Source organism: Gorilla gorilla, chromosome 8 (genome assembly GCF_029281585.2).
Source record: "Gorilla gorilla gorilla isolate KB3781 chromosome 8, NHGRI_mGorGor1-v2.1_pri, whole genome shotgun sequence".
Lineage (NCBI taxonomy): Eukaryota > Metazoa > Chordata > Mammalia > Primates > Hominidae > Gorilla > Gorilla gorilla.
This window is the reverse complement of record NC_073232.2, coordinates 30467434-30483732: the sequence shown is the minus strand read 5'-3', so window position 1 is coordinate 30483732 and position 16299 is coordinate 30467434. Positions and strand designations below refer to the sequence as shown.

General features: G+C 44.4%; 1 pseudogene; it reads right to left on the bottom strand.

The window, feature by feature from the left end:
* Positions 1-5411: 5411 nt before the first annotated feature.
* Positions 5412-5496, bottom strand: LOC115936167 (uncharacterized; annotated as a pseudogene).
* Between the last annotated feature and the right edge of the window lie 10803 nt (positions 5497-16299).

Sequence of the window (16299 nt, the reverse complement as noted above, 5' to 3'; positions counted from 1 at the left end):
TAATTAAAAAATCATTTGTTTTCTGTTTTAGATTTGACTTGAGTCAGTTGTTCCTGCTAGCTATTTAGATGAAATATATGGAATATCGCTTAACAGGCAGAAGCGCTGATACAATTTCCTCTTAAAGGATCTGATTCCTGGCATCCAAAGGAAACTGGAATTCAAGTTCGTATTAGAACTTGAATTTGTTCTGCCAGAGTGAAAATTGGTTCCATTAGGCCTCAGTCACAGAATTCTTACAGACCTGGCTACAGCTGTAGATATGATATATCCAACTAGCTGAAAATCATAGTCTTAAGTAATGCTGCATGTGCTTTGGACAACCATCCAGGGGGTTTTAATTTTTTTTTTTTTAATGAAAGTTTCCTAATTTTACAGTTGTCGTAAATCTGGAACAAGTCTAATTAAGGTCATCAAGGCAAGTGAAAATCTAATGAGCAAACTTTGGAAATAACATGATGAGAATAATTTAAATGTGAAATATTAAATTGTGGCAATGTTTAGCAAGGATTCTTTCCTTAACATTTTTCTTATTCATTTGCCCATACTTCCCTCTCTTTGCAGATTTATAGTGCTCTTGGGGAGGCTCCTGGAAGAAGTGATATATCAGACAGACATACTATTCAAAAGCTTAAAACTTAGCATCTGACTATGTAAGTAAAAATAGAAAAAACAATGACCACAAAAAAGCAAAATCAACTTTACTTAGATGAACAATTCTGCCCAATATATTAAGGAGAATGGGAAAAATACGCATGTCATCTAAAAGTTCGTAATTTATTCTATACAAGAGGATTTCAAATAAATTTGATTCATAATACACATATACATTTATGTACATCAACATAATGACCTTCCATAAATTAAGTAAATTGATTGGAAATCAATCAATGTATTGATTGTGGTATGTTCTTTATATGAAAATATTCAATAGCTTCATGAAATAATTGATTACACATTTTAAGAATTTTAAAATTTCTGGGTGGGGCACACGGGCTTATGCCTGTAATCCCAGCACTTTGGGAGGCTAAGGCAAGAGAATTGCTTAAGCCCAGGAGTTTGAGGCTGCAGTGAGCTATGATTCTGCCACTATACTCCAGCCTGGGCTACAGAGCAAAACATCGTATCTTAAAAAACAAAAAGGTAAAATTTCTAGTGAGAAATAGAAAAAATTTCTGTGAGACATAGAATATTTGACTTAATTGAAAAATTAAAATAAATTTAGATTCTCCATAATTTTTCATAGAAATATGTTTTCTATTTTCCTTTTCAATGGAAGATTTGTCAACTTACTATTTTGGTGTCAATTTTCCTTGTATGTGTTTTATTTCCTTGCGAGCAAATGTTATTAGTTAAGTTAATAGTAGCAGATACAGCAATCATAAAATCTCAGAGGTAATGTTCTGGCATAGGCAGTAATTCAAATTAGAACTATTTATGGATAATTCAGAAAGCTTACTTACTTTAGTTAATTCTTTTCTTATTCTGTATTCATCTTGTTGCACCAGATTTTTAGCTTCTTTTGTCTACAACATAAGATCTCAGTATTTTTAGGATGTAAAATAAATGCTCTCTTTAACAATTTCTGTAACTTGGAACTTAAACGTAGCCTATTCTAGTTATTTAATAAATAGCTAAAAGTAGATGAAGGAAACAGTTTAGGTGGGGCATGCCTGTAAACCCAGCACTTAGGAGGCAGAGTCAGGAGGATTGCTTGAGCCCAGGAGTTTGAAACCAGCCTAGGTAACACACGGAAACCCCCATCTCTACAAAAAATAAAATATATATATATATATTAGCCAGGCATGTTGGTGCACGCTTGTGGTCCCAGCTATTCACAAGGCTGAGGTGGGAGGATACCTTGAGCCCAGGTGGCTGAGGCTGTGCTGTAGTGAGCCGTGATCACACCACTGCACTCAAGCCAGCCTGGATGACAGACTGAGACCCTGTCTGTCTCCAAAGGAAAAAAAAAAAAGGAAGCAGTTTGAATTTTTTTTGCTGATTAAACCAAAAATGGAAGGCTATTTTTCAGAATGAATTTAGGTAGTTTTTAGTTGTTACAAAATATCTGCTGGCTCCCAAAATCATTGAGTAACAACAACAAAAAAAGCCCCATGAAAAGTTAATGCCCACCCAGCCACTTAAAAGTAGTTCTGTAGACTTTACCAGCAGCTGCTTGTCAGAGTCCAGCCCTTATCAGTTTTTTTTTTTTTCCCCTGCTCGATTCAAAGGAGATTGCTTTGCCCCATGGGAGTCTTGCTCTTCCCAACAAACGTGGAAAAAAAATGCAATAGGCAGTTCCAGGAGTGTTGCCTTTGACAGCATGTCTCAGGGAACTTAATATTCTAGGTGGCAAGTGGCCAAAATAAGTAGGAAACTTAGATACAAGACTGAAGAAAGTACTGCCATAGCAAACTAGAAAGAGGGAAAGAAAGTTTCTGTATTAAAAAGAACGAAAAATTATATGGCTGATGATGAGTGAGAATTATGCGTGGTGTGTGTATGTGTAAAGAAAAGGATAAACTTTTGGAGATGTTTATAACAACCTTATAATTTGAGAGAAGCTTTGTTTTTTTGTTTTGTTTTGTTTTTGCAACAAGGTCTTATGGTCACCCAGGCTGCAGTATGATGATGTGGTCATAGCTCATTGTAACCCTGAACTCCTGGGCTCAAATGATCCTCTTGTCTCAGCTTCTGGAGTGGTTAGAACTACAGGCATGAGCCACCACACCTAGTTAATTTTTAAAAATTTACAGCGATGGGGTCTCACTATTTTGCCCATGCTGATCTTGAATTCCTGTCTTCAAGTGATACTCCCACCTCCCAAATGACGAGTATCCCAAGTGATACTCAGCCTCCCAAAGTGCTGGGATTACAAGCATAAACCACAATGCCTGGCCCTGTTTATTTGAATACTGTTTTCCTTAATGCTTTAGAAATCAAAATTGTATCATTAATTATACTTACATTTGTCTGGACTCTAAAAATAATATAATGCCCAACAATTGTTTTAGCCGCCACAAGTTCCTCCACTTCCAGAATGCATAGCCCTTTGCAATGTGACTTTGCTACTTCTTCCACCCAGAAGTGGAATCTTCTCCATCCCTTGGAATGTGGCCTGGTCTTGCCAGTTGCTTTGGCTTATGGGATATTGCGGAAGTATGTTGTACAGGTTCTGGAATCTAGACCCCAAGGAGCTTTTGCAGCTTCCATCTTTGTCCTCTAGAAACACCATGCCACAAAGAAGCTTGGGATGAAGGATCACGAGGCGAGAGGAGTCCAGCACCCAGCACACCCACTGGGAGCTACATGCATGAGACCCCACCCAATCAGCAGAACCATACAGCCAACAGAATCATGAGAAATAAGAAGTTGTTGTTGTTCTAAGCCACTAAGCTTTGGAGTGGCTTGTTACACATCAATAGGTATCCATGCTTGCAACTACTACAATCATCTAAAGTTGAGAGAGTCTGGGCCCGGTGGCTCACTCCTGTAATCCCAGCACTTTGAGAGGCTTAGGTGGGCAGATCACTTGAGGTCAGGAGTTCGAGACCAGCCGACATGATGAAACCCTGTCTTTACTAAAAATACAAAAACTAGCCAAGCGTGGTGGCTTGTACCTGTAATCCCAGCTACTCAGGAGGCTGAGGTGGGAAAATCGCTTGAACCTAGGAGGTGAAGGTTGCAGAGTGCCGAGATTGTGCCACTGCACTCCAGCCTCAAAAAAAAAAAAAAAAAAAATGTTGAGAGAGATTTTGTTGATATAGCAAGAGTATAAATTGTGCCGGGACGGTGGCTCATGCCTGTAATCCCAGCACTTTGGGAGACTGAAGCAGGAGGATCACTTGAGGTCAGGAGTTCGAGACCAGCCTGGCCAACATGGTGAAACCCTATCTCTACTGAAAATACAAAAATTAGCTGGGCATAGTGGCACATGCCCAGCTACTCGGGAGGCTGAGGTAGGAGAATCGCTTGAACCCGAGAGGTGGAGGTTGTGGTGAGCCGAGATCACACCATTGCACTCCAGCCTGGGCAACAAGAGCAAAACTCTGTCTTAAAAAAAAAAAAAAGTATAAATTGGGACCAAACTAAACAGCTTCAGTTAAGATCCTGTTAGCATATGTGAAGCTACCACAGGCCCAAGTTTGTTATCTGTGATTGTTATTGTGACGTGAGATTTTCTTTTTTTTAAATTTCCTCCTTTCTTTCTTTCTTTTTGAGACGGAGCCTCGCTCTGTTGCCAGGTTGGAGTGCAGTGGCTCAGTCTTGGCTCACCACAAACTCTGCATCCCGGATCCAAGCGATTCTCCTGCCTTAGCCTCCTGAGTAGCTGGGATTACAGGCATGCATCGCCATGCCTGGCTAATTTTGTATTTTTAGTAGAGATGGGGTTTCTCCATGTTGGTCAGGCTGGTCTTGAACTCCTGACCTCAGGTTATCCACCCACCTCAGCCTCCCAAAATGCTGGAATTACAGGCGTGAGCCACTGCGCCTGGCCTTCATTCAAGAATAATTTACTGAATGTTTTTTAAATTTCATTTTATGTGCCTGGCATTGTTCTGGGTATTGGACATGCAGTTGTGAATAAACTCTTGAATCTCTGCTTCTGTGTGATATACATGCTGGTAGAGGGCTTCTGAGTGCAAATAAACAAATACACCAAATCAAATAGATATAAGTGCTGTGAAAAAAGAACAGTAATGTAATACGAATGCTGAAAGACGTGGAGGGTGCCTTAGAGTAGATCAGGGAAGGCCTCTTGAGATGATGTTTGGCAGATATGGGTTTAAGTCCTAGTGCTACCACCTTTTTTTTTTTTTTTCTCCCTGGAGACAGGATCCACTTTGTACCCAGAGTGGAGTGCAGTGACACAAATCACAGCTCACTGCAGCCTCAACCTCCAGGCTCAAGCAATCCTACTGCCTCAGCCTCCTGGTAGCTGGGACTACAGGCATGCACCACCATGCCCAGATAATTTTTGTATTTTTTTGTAGGGATGGGGTTTTGCCATGTTGCTCAGGCTAGTCTTGAACCCCTGAGCTCAAGTGATCTGCCTGCCTCAGCTTCCCAAATTTGGTATATAGGCATGGTATATAGTTGGTATTATAAGCATGAGCCGCTGTGCCCAGCGTACAACAATTAAAAAAAATGCTATACACAAAGAGTCTTAGCCACATTCATGGTTGATGCATATCAAAAGATAGTGAATTTAGCTAGGAATGGTGGCATGCACCTGTAGTCCCAGCTACTTGGGAGACTGAGGTGGCAGGCTCACTTGAGCTCAGGAGTTTGAGACCACCCTGGGCAACATAGCAAGGCCCCATCTCTACAAAAATTATTATTTACAAAATGTATATACAAAAATTATTATTTACAAAAAGTATATATATATCTCCACACCTGGTGGTTTTACTTTTTTGTTTTCTAGACCTCTATATATTTACAGAAACTTCCATAGTAATGAACTACAGAAATGAGCTCTGAAAATACAGTCTTATTTTTTTTGAGGCAGGATTTCACACTCTCTCCCAGACTGGAGTGCAGTAGCCCAATTTCGGCTCACTGCAACTTTCTCCACCCAGGCTCAAGCGATTCTTCTGCCTCAGCCTTCCGAGTAGCTGGGATTACAGGCGCGCACGACTACCACCCGGCTAATTTTTGTATTTTTAGTAGAGACAGGGTTTCACCATGTTGGCCAGGCTGGTCTCAAACTCCTGACCTCAAATGATCCACCCGCCTTGGTCTCCCAAAGTGCTGGGATCACAGGCCTGAGCCACTGCGCCAGGCCGAAAATACAGTCTTATAGGGTGGTTTTAGAGTTGTCAAAATGACTGGGAAATGTTACTGGCATTTAGTTGGTGAAGGTGAGGTTTGTTAAGTGTCCAGCAATGCACACAGGCAATCCTGCATAATCAAGGACTATCCAGCTGGGCGTGGTGGCTCACACCTGTAATCCCAGCACTTTGGGAGGCCGAGGTGGGTGGATCACCTGAGGTTGGGAGTTCAAGACCAGCCTAACCAACATGGAGAAACTCCATCTCCACTAAAAATACAAAATTAGTTGGGCGTGGTGGCGCATGCCTGTAATCCCAGCTACTCAGGAGGCTGAGGCAGGAGAATCACTTGAACCTGGGAGGCAGAGGTTGCCGAGATCACGCCATTGCACTCCAGCCTGGGCAACAAGAGTGAAATTCCGACTCAAAAAAAAAAAAAAGAACTATCCAACCCAATTGCAATAGTGTCTCCGCTGAAGAACACTGGAACCATGCCTGAGCTTGCCACACCATTGGGAAGAGCGAAGACCTAAAAGAAACTAATATTGGAAACAGATTGTGAGGACAGAAAGAATAAAAATTTAATAAAATGTTAAAAATTTAAAAAGAGATTAATATTTATTGAGTGCTTTATCTGTAGCAGGTGACAGAGTGAGGTCCTGTCATAAAAAATTTGTTGTAGGCTGGGCGCCGTGGCTTACGCTTGCAATCGCAGCACTTTGGGAGGCTGAGTTGGGTGGATCACTTGAGGCCAGGAGTTCCAGACCAGCCTGGCCAACATGGTGAAACCCCTTCTCTACTAAAAATGCAAAAATTAGCCCAGACTGGTGGCGTGTGGTTGCAGTCCCAGCTACTCAGGAGGCTGAGGCACAAGAATTGCTTGAACCTGGGAGGCGGAGGTTGCAGTTGGGGAACTGAGATCGCGCCACTGCACTCCAGCCTGGGCAACAGAGTGAGACCCTGTCTCGAAAAAAACTGTTGTAAAATATACATTACATTTACCATTTTAAGAATTTTTAAGTGTATAGTTCAATGGCATTAAATACATTCACGTCATTGTTCAACCATTACCACCATCCATCTCCAAAACACTTTCCATATTGCAAAACTGAAACTCTGTGTCCATTAATCAATAACTCTCTATTCTTTAATCCCCTCCTTCCCACCCATTTCTGGCAACCACCATTCAACTTTCTGTTTCTATGTATTTGATGGCTCTAAATACCTCATATGAGTGGAATTATACAGCAGGTGTCCTTTGGTGACTGGCTTATTGCACTTAGCATAATGCCTTCAAGGCTTAATCCATGTAAAAAATGTCTTCCCTTTTAAGGCTGATTAGTTTTCCATTGTATGTATATATCACCTTTTACGTATCCATTCTTCTGTTGATAGACACTCGAGTTGCATGCACCTTTTGACTACTGTGAACAATGCTGCTAGGAACATGGGTATACAAATATCTGTTAATGCTCCTGCTTTTATATTTTTAATGTATATACCCAGAGGTGGAATTGCTGCATCGTATGGTAATTCTATTTTTTTTTTTTTTTTTTGAGGTGGAGTCTCGCTCTGTCATCCAGGCTGGAGTACAGTGGCTCTCGGTTCACTGCAACCTCCGCCTCCCGGGTTCAAATGATTCTCCTGCCTCAGCCTTCCAAGTAGCTGGCATTACAGGTGTACACCACCACACTCGGCTAATTTTTGTATTTTTAGTAGAGACTGAATTTCACAATGTTGGCCAGGCTGGTCTTGAACTCCTCACCACAGGTGATCAACCCTCGTTGGCTTCCCAAAGTGCTGGGATTACAGGCATGAGCCACTGTGCCTGGCCCTTGGCTCTATTTTTAATTATTTTAGGAACCACTGAATATGGCTATTCTTTTTTTATTGTTGTTTTGTTTTGTTTTGTTTTTGAGACTCACTCAGGCTGGAGTGCATAGGCACGATCTTGGCTCACTGCAACCTCTACCTCCCGGGTTCAATTGATTCTCCTGCCTCAGCCTCCTGTGTAGCTGGGACTACAGGCATCTGCCACCACGCCCAGCTAATTTTTGTATTTTTAGTAGAGGCAGGGTTTCACCACGTTGGCCAGGCTGGTCTCGAACTCCTTACCTCAAATAATCCACCCACCTCAGCCTCCCAGAGTGCTAGGATTACAGGCTTGAGCCACCGCACTCAGCCGGAATATGGCCATTCTTAACACAAAGATCTGTGAGCTAAAGAGGCATATTAACTGCTCGCTACCCACCCAATATACAATGGACACCCCTATTCAAAAGGGGAGGAACAGGAGGTCCATAGCAATCATTGGTTCATAGCAATTCTGAAATCCAATCGGTGCATGTTGCCAGATTTCCCTCTGTAGGGGCCCAAAATGTTTCTTGATTAGGGCTGATTCTGCACTGTGGGGATGGCCCTTATTCTGCTGTTCTTTGAGGCTCTTGGCTCCACCCTCAGAGATTTTGACTGTACTTAGTGAGATATCCTCTTTTCCAATGAAAAGGGCCAGGCTGGGCATTGTGGCTCAAGCCTATAATCCTAGCACTTTGGAAAGCTGAAGCAGGAGGATCACTTGAATCCAGGAGTTCAAGACCAGCCTGGGCAATATAGTGAGACCTCATTTCTAGTTAAAAAAATTTTTTTATTATGAATTTTTTTTTTTTTTTTGAGATGGACTCTCACTCTGCTGCCCAGGCTGGAGTGCAGTGGTGCAATCTTGGCTCACTGCAATCTCCGCCTCCCAGGTTCACGCCATTCTCCTGCCTTAGCCTCCTGAGTAGCTGGGACTACAGGTCCCCGGCACCATGCCCAGCTGATTTTTTATGTTTGTAGTAGAGATGGGGTTTCACCATGTTGGCCAGGATGGTCTCGATCTCCTGACCTCGTGATCCGCCTGCCTGGGCCTCCCAAAGTGTTGGGATTACAGGCATGAGCCACCGCGCCTGGCTGAATATTTAAAAAATAGAGATGGGGTCTCACTATGTTGTCCAGACTGGTCTTGAGCTCAAATGATCCACCTGCCTTGGCCTCCCAAAGTGCTGGGATTAGAGATGTGAGCCCCCATGCCTGCCCAAAGAAATTTTTTTTAATTAAAAAAAGAAAAGAAAATGGCCTATATTCGTAGCTGAGTAGATTCTTCAGCCTGCTTCCTACCCATAGAAACTTGGGGGCCTGGAGGTCTCCTTATAATCTGGTCAGTCTTACTCTATTTAAATTCATTATCATGGCTGGATGAAGTGGCTCATGCCTTAATTCCAGCATTTTGGGAGACTAAGGCGGGCAGATTGCTTCAGCCCAGGAGTTTGAGACTAGCCTGGGCAACACAGCAAAACCCTGTCTCTACAGAATATACAAAAAACTAGCTGGGTGTGATGGTGTGCACCTGTGGTGCCAGCTACTCAGGAAGTTGAGGTGGGAGGATAACCTGAGCCTGGAAGGTTGAGGCTGCAGTAAGTCGTGATCATGCCACTGCACTCCAGCCTGGGTGACAGAGTGAGACTCTGTCTAAAATATATATATAGAGAGAGTTATTATTATTATTTTTTAGGCTAGTCAAGTGAAGCAGTGGGAGTGGAGAAGGAACAAACAAATCTGTAACTAGTTGTAATCAGTCAGTTGCAAATACCTCTGTACTCGGACCAACCTCAATCTTTATTTATTTTAATAACAGAGGACAAAGTCTTGCTGTGTCACCTAGGCTGGAGTGCAGTGGGGATGTCAGCTCACTGCAGCCTCAACCTCCTGGATTCAAGGGATCCTCCCATCTCAGCCTCCCGAGTAGCTGGGGCTACAGATGTGTGCCACTATGCCTGGCTAATTTTTTGATGTTTTGTAGAGAATGAGGTCTCACTATGTTGCTCAGGCTGGTCTTGAACTGCTGGGCTCAAGTGATCCTCCCACTTCAGCCTTCCAAAGTGCTAGGATTATAGGCATGAGCCACAGTGTTGCCCAGCCTCAGTCTTTTCTTTTCTCTCTCTCTTTTTTTTTTCTTTCCTTGAGACAGAGTTTCACTCTCATTGCCCAGGCTGGAGTGCAGTGGCATGATCTCGGCTCACTGCAACCTCCGCCTCCCAGATTCAAGTGATTCTTCTGCCTCAGCCTTTGGAGTAGCTGGGATTACAGGTGCACGGCATTATGACTGGCTAATTTTTGTATTTTTAGTAGAGATGTGGTTTTGCCATATTGGCCAAGCTAGTCTCAAATTCCTGACCTCAGGTAATCTGCCCACCTCGGCTTCCCAAAGTGCTGGGATTACAGGCGTGAGCCACTGCACTCAGCAAGTCTTTTCTTTCTGTAGAGAGAGGGTCTTACTACGGTACCAGGGTTGGTCACCAACTCTTGGCCTCAAGTGATCCTCCTGCCTTGGCCTCCTAAAGTGCTGGGATTACAGGCATTAGCCACTACATCTGGCCAAGTCTTAGTATTTTTTAATCCAAGCAGATACAAATTCCTTAAAAAATTTTGTGGGCTTTCTATGTATCCGGTTTATGGTCCTCTCCATTAGATGTAAGTCACATTCACAATTCTTTATGAGACAGGCCCACTCTTTATACTTATTCATAGCTGTTTGGGAATTAGTTCTCTTTGGGACCATATTTTTCAGATTCCTAGAAGTCCTCTTGTCTGAGAGCCCACTAGGCACAAACTTTAACTGTTTTTGAAATCTTAGCAAAGGGTTTTTTTTTTTTTTTTTTGAGATGGAGTCTTGCTCTGTTGCCCAGGCTGGAATGCAGTGGCGCAATCTCAGCTCACTGCAACCTCCGCCTCCCGGGTTCAATCAATTCTCTGCCTCAGCTTCCCGAGTACCTGGAATTACAGGCACCCACCACCATGCCCAACTAATTTTTTTGTATTTTTAGTAGAGACTGGGTTTCACCATCTTGGCCAGGCTGGTCTTGAACCCTGATCTCGTGATCCACACACCTCAGCCTCCCAAAGTGCTGGGATTACAGGTGCGAGCCATCACGACTGCCCAGCAAAGGTTTTTTTTGTTTTGTTTTGTTTTAATGTTTTGAGACAAAGTCTCACTCTTCCACCCAGGCTGGAGGGCAGTTGTGGGATCACAGCTTACAGCAGCCTTGGCCTCCTGGGCTCAAGTGATCCTCCCACCTCAGCCTGTCCAGTAGTTGGGACCACAGGTGCGTGCCACCACACCTGGCTAATTTTTGTGTTTTTTGTAGAGATGGGTTTTTGCTGTTGCCCAGGCTGATCTCAAACTCCTGGGTTCAGCCTCCCAAGGTGCTGAGATTACACACATGAGTCACTGCACCCCACCAGCAAAGGGTCTCGTAGAGCCCTGAGTCCATTCCTTACTCTGATAATCTTTTGCAGGCTGGATCAGCTGGAGATGCGAACAAGTTTTGCTTTCCAACAAAAGCGAGTCCTGCATGTTCTGTTTCCTCTAAATTCTGCTTGCTAGCCACATTTCCTTCTTTACCCTCACCTCTCTCATAGCACTTTATCACATGCAGCTGGGACTAACTGACTGGTGCTTTCATCATTCTGCTTGAAAAGATCCAAAAGTTCATTACGCACATTTTCTGTCTTCCAAGTTGCCACGGTTGACAGTTTTGCCAATTTGTTTCACTGCTGTATAACGCAAACCACCATTTCCAGTCTGCAGTGGCAGTTTTTACCTCTTTCCCAACCTCTGCTAATGCTTCGTTAATGATTTTCCCAGTCTTTGCTAACAGTTTTCATGCTGCTTTTTCCACCTCTACCCATTGCCCCCTCCTGAAACCAAAGCCACATATTTTAGATTTGTTCAGGCTTCACTTCATGCCCAGTACCAATAATGATACCAGTCAGGGTTCTGTCAAGGAAGCAGAGATGTCAAGAGTATTGTATAAATTGGGAATGGGGGGGAAAAAGAGCATTGCAGAGATAAGGGATTTATTTTAGAAATTTGAGACATAAGTCTGGGCAATATTGCAAGACTTCTTCTCTACTAAAGAAAACAAAATTAGCTGGGTGTCGTGGGGTGCACCTGTAGTCCTAAACTACTCAGGAGGCTGATGTGGGAGGATCGCTTGAACCCAGGAGTTGGAGGCTGCAGTGAGGTCTGATTGACAGAGAGAGGAAAAAAAAATTAGACACATTACACAAATGTAAGATTAATGAGGGAAGTGAAGTTTTGGGAGGGAGTTGAAGGGTCAAAAAGAGTCATCAACATCTGGGTGCAGTGGCTCATGCCTGTACTCCCAGCACTTTGGGAGGCCGAGGCAGGAGGATCACTTGAGGCCAGGAGTTGGAGACCAGCCTGGGCAACATAGTGAGAACCTGCCTCTAAAACAACAACAACAACAAACTAGCCAGGTGTGGCTAGTTTGTGACTACAGGCACATGCCTGTAGTCCTAGTTACTTGGGAGGTTAAGGTGGGAGAATCCCTTGAATCCAGGAGTTTGAGGTTGCAGTGAGCTGTGATTGCACTGTTGCACTCCAGGCTGGGAGACAGAGCAAAACCGACTCTTAAAAAAAAAAAAAAAAAAAAAAAAGTCATCATTCAATTGGCTGGAAGCACCAAAATGGGTAGACAAGTTGGGGCTGCAGAGAAATCTGAGAGGCCAAGTACCGTTCAGGCCCTGCAGTGGGACCTTACCGGGAGAGCTCACAGAAGGGTCTCTGGGAAGCTTTCACCTCCACGGGTCTGCACATGCACACTACACCCAGGTGGTTTACCTGGGAGGTTGAGCTGAATGCAGTGTGAAAGAGAGTGACGATCAGCTGGGGCCTTGTCAGGCACCTGGGAGTCTGTCCACACACGAGACCGTAGACCCGCTGAGGGCAACAACTGCTGCTTCACTTCTGCTTTCCAAATTTCACTCAAGTTCCTTTTTTGGTCAATTCTAACTTGGAACAGACCAGGAAAGGGATTTTGGGAATTGTCATTAATTACGTTGACAATAGCACAATCAGTGCAGACTGCGTACATTTTCCCATGTCTCCTGGGAAAATGGTACCACTCTAAGGTCCATTGTGAGAGGCATAAAAGTTTTAGAAATCCAGGCCAGGTACAGTGGCTCACACCTGTAATCTCAGCACTTTGGGAGGCCGAGGCAGGTGGATCACTTGAGGTTAGGAGTTTGAGACCAGCCTGGCCAACATGGTGCAACCCTGTCTCTACTAAAAATACAAAAAAATTAGCCAGGCGTGGTGGCAGGTGCCTGTAATCGCAGCTACTCAGGAGGCCAAGGCAGGAGAATCGCTTGAACCCAGGAGACGGAGGTTGCAGTGAGCTGAGATCGCACCACTGCACTCCAGCCTGGGTGACAGAGCGAGACTCCATCTTAAAATAAAAAATAAAATAATAAAATAAAATAAGTTATAGAAATCCAGGCACGTGTCGGGGGGGAGTGGAATAGAGAGGAGTGAAGGATAGTGCTGTTATGGTTTTGAATGATTTGTCCAACTCTATTTTCTGCTGGAAAATCGAGTTCAGCCTGTCTTTGGTGTCCGAGAATTATCTACGCTTGTGGTTTTCTTTTTTTTTCTTTTTGAGATGGAGTCTCACTCTGTCGCCCAGGCTGGAGTGCAATGGCGAGATCTCAGCTCACTGAAACCTCCGCCTCCCAGGTTCCAGGGATTCTCCTGCCTCAGCCTCCTGAGTAGCTGGGAATGCAGGCTTGTGCCACCATGCCCAGCTAATTTTTATATTTTTAGTAGAGACAGGAGTTTCACCATGTTGGCCAGGCTGGTCTTGAACTCCTGACCTCAGGTGATCCACCCGCCTTGGCCTCCCAAAGTGGTAGGATTACAGGCATGAGCCACTGAACCCGGCTACACTTGTGTTTTTCAACATCTGATTTCACATTTACTTTTAGGCCCCCCGTCATCTGTCTGTATTCCTGCTACTCCATTAAAAGTGATCTTATTAAGAATACTAACCAGAAACAGTGGCTCATGCTTGTAATCCCAGCATTTTGGGAGGCCAAGGTGGGAGGATTGCTTGAGCCCAGGTTGAGACCAGCCTGGGCAACATAGTGAGATCCCATCTCTCCAAAAAATAAAAAAGAAAATTAGCTGGGGGTGGTAGTATGCACCTGTAGGTAGTGCCAGCTACGTGGGAGGCTGAGGTGGGAGGATCCCTTGACTCTGGGAGGTCGAGGCTGCCTGCAGTGAGCTGAGATTGTGCCAATGCATTCCACCCTGGGTGACAGAGGAAGACTCTGTTTCAATTAAAAAAAAAAAATACTAATGACTCTTGGATGCTAAATCCAGTTAGTAATTTTTGGTTTTTAACTTATTTGATTTTTTTTGCAGGAACAGAGTGAGGAAAGTGTCAACTGTAACCGTTTCCTCCTTTATATTCTTTCTGAGGTTTCTTCTTTCAGGATTTCTTTTTGTTTTTTTGAGACGGAGCCTCACTCTGTCGCCCAAGCTGGAGTGCAATGGCTCGATCTTGGCTCACTGCAACCTCCACCTCCCGGGTTCAAGCGATTCTCCTGCCTCAGCCTCCTGTGTAGCTGGGATTACATGCATGTGCCACCATGCCTGGCTAATTTTTGTATTTTTAGTAGAAAGAGGAGTTTCACTATGTTGGCCAGGTTGGTCTCGAACTCCTGACCTCAAGTGATCCGCCCACCTTGGCCTCCCAAAGTGCTGAGATTACAGGCGTGAGCCACTGAGCCTAGTCAAGATTTCTTTTATTCTGTCTGTCTCTTAAATATGTGTATGCAGGGCTCTCTTGTATCCACTGTTGTGTGGAGTTGGCTCCCAGCAGCTCATAAAAACTAATTGGGTGCATCTCTTCACAACTCTAGGCTCAGTGATGACAAGTTGGTAGCTTGAAGTTGACCACAGACATCAGCAAATGCTACATATCAGGCCTCCTTTAGCTGGAGAGATGATTGTTAAACACTTAACTGTCCATCACTTCTTCCATTCCTGCTCTTCACAGCCTGCCTGGGTAATCCCCAGTTACAGTCTCAAGCACCATCCCTATACTGATGCCCATCACATCTTTCATCTCCTGTTAAGATCTGTCTTTAGGCCTAGTTTTCCAAATAACTCTGACTTCACTTGGCTGTTCCCCAAGCATATTATATTTCTCCTTAAAACTGCTCTTTAAAAAAAAAATTCTTTGGCCGGGCACGGTGGCTCACGCCTGTAATCCCAGCAGTTTGGGAGGCTGAGGTGGGCAGATCACAAGGTCAGGAGTTCAAGACCAGCCTGACTAACATGGTGAAACCCCGTCTCTACTAAAGATACAAAAATTAGCTGGGTGTGGTGGCGTGTGCCTGTAATCCCAGCTACTGAGGAGGCCGAGGCAGGAGAATCATTTGAACCCTGGAGGCGGAGGTTGCGGTGAGTCAAGATCGCGCCACTGCATTCCAGCCTGAGTGACAGGGCGAGACTCCATCTCAAAAAAAAAAAAATTATTTGTCTCAGTATACAACACTATTTTCCCCTGCTTGTTCACCCCTCATTGCCACACTCTTCATTCACACAATTTTTTTTAACAAGTTTATTTTTAGAGGTGGGGTCTTGCTATGTTGCCCAGGCTGGTCTCGAACTCCTGATCTCAAATGATCCTCCTACTCTGGTCTCCCAAAGTACTGGAATGACAGGCTTGAGCTACGTGTCTGACCTCCAATCTGGTCTCTATGCCTCAGCCCAAATGATCTTTCAGAAGCTAAGATATGATCACATCACTCCCTTGTTTAAAACCCTTGAATGGCTCTCCATGTGTGCCATGTAAACTAAACTGGATAAAAGCCCAGTTTAGTTTACATGGCACACAGACTCTTTATGATAGGGCCTTGTTTACGTTTTAGTCTCACAGCTTATCATACCTTCCCCTGACATTTTTTACTCCAGTCACTTCCCACCAAGATCCTTCCCCTGTCACCCAGGCTGGAGTGCAGTGGTGTGATCTTGGCTCACTGCAACCTCCGCCTCCCAGGTTCAATCGATTCTCCTGCCTCAGCCTCCCGAGTATCTGGGATCACAGGCATGTGCCACCATGCCCGGCTAATTTTTGTAGTTTTAGTAGAGATGGGATTTCTCCATATTGGTCAGGTTGGTCTCCAACTCCTGACCTCAGGTGATCCACCCACCTCGGCCTCCGAAAGTGCTGGGATTACAGGTGTGAGCCACCGTGCCGGGCCTCACTCCCTCATTCTTTAACTCAGAAATCACTTCTGTGTGGCAGAGAAAATGCTATGTGTTCACCAAACCATTTCATTTCCTTCCTGGGACCCAGAAAACCTACATTACCCATTTCTCTTGCATCTTGGTGGGGCCATGTGGCTGGTTCTGGAGAATGGAATGTAAGTAAAAGTGGGTTTGGCCAGGCACAGTGGCTCACGCCTGTAATCCCAAAACTTTGGGAGGCCAAGATGGGAGGATGACTTGAGGTCAGGAGATCGAAACCAGCAACATGGCAAAACCCCGCCTCTACTAAAAATACAAAAGTTAGCTGGGTGTGGTGCCACATGCCTGTAATCCCAGCTACTCGTGAGGCTGAGGCAGGAGAATCACTTGAACCTGGGAGGCAGAGGTTGAGCCACGATCGCGCCACTG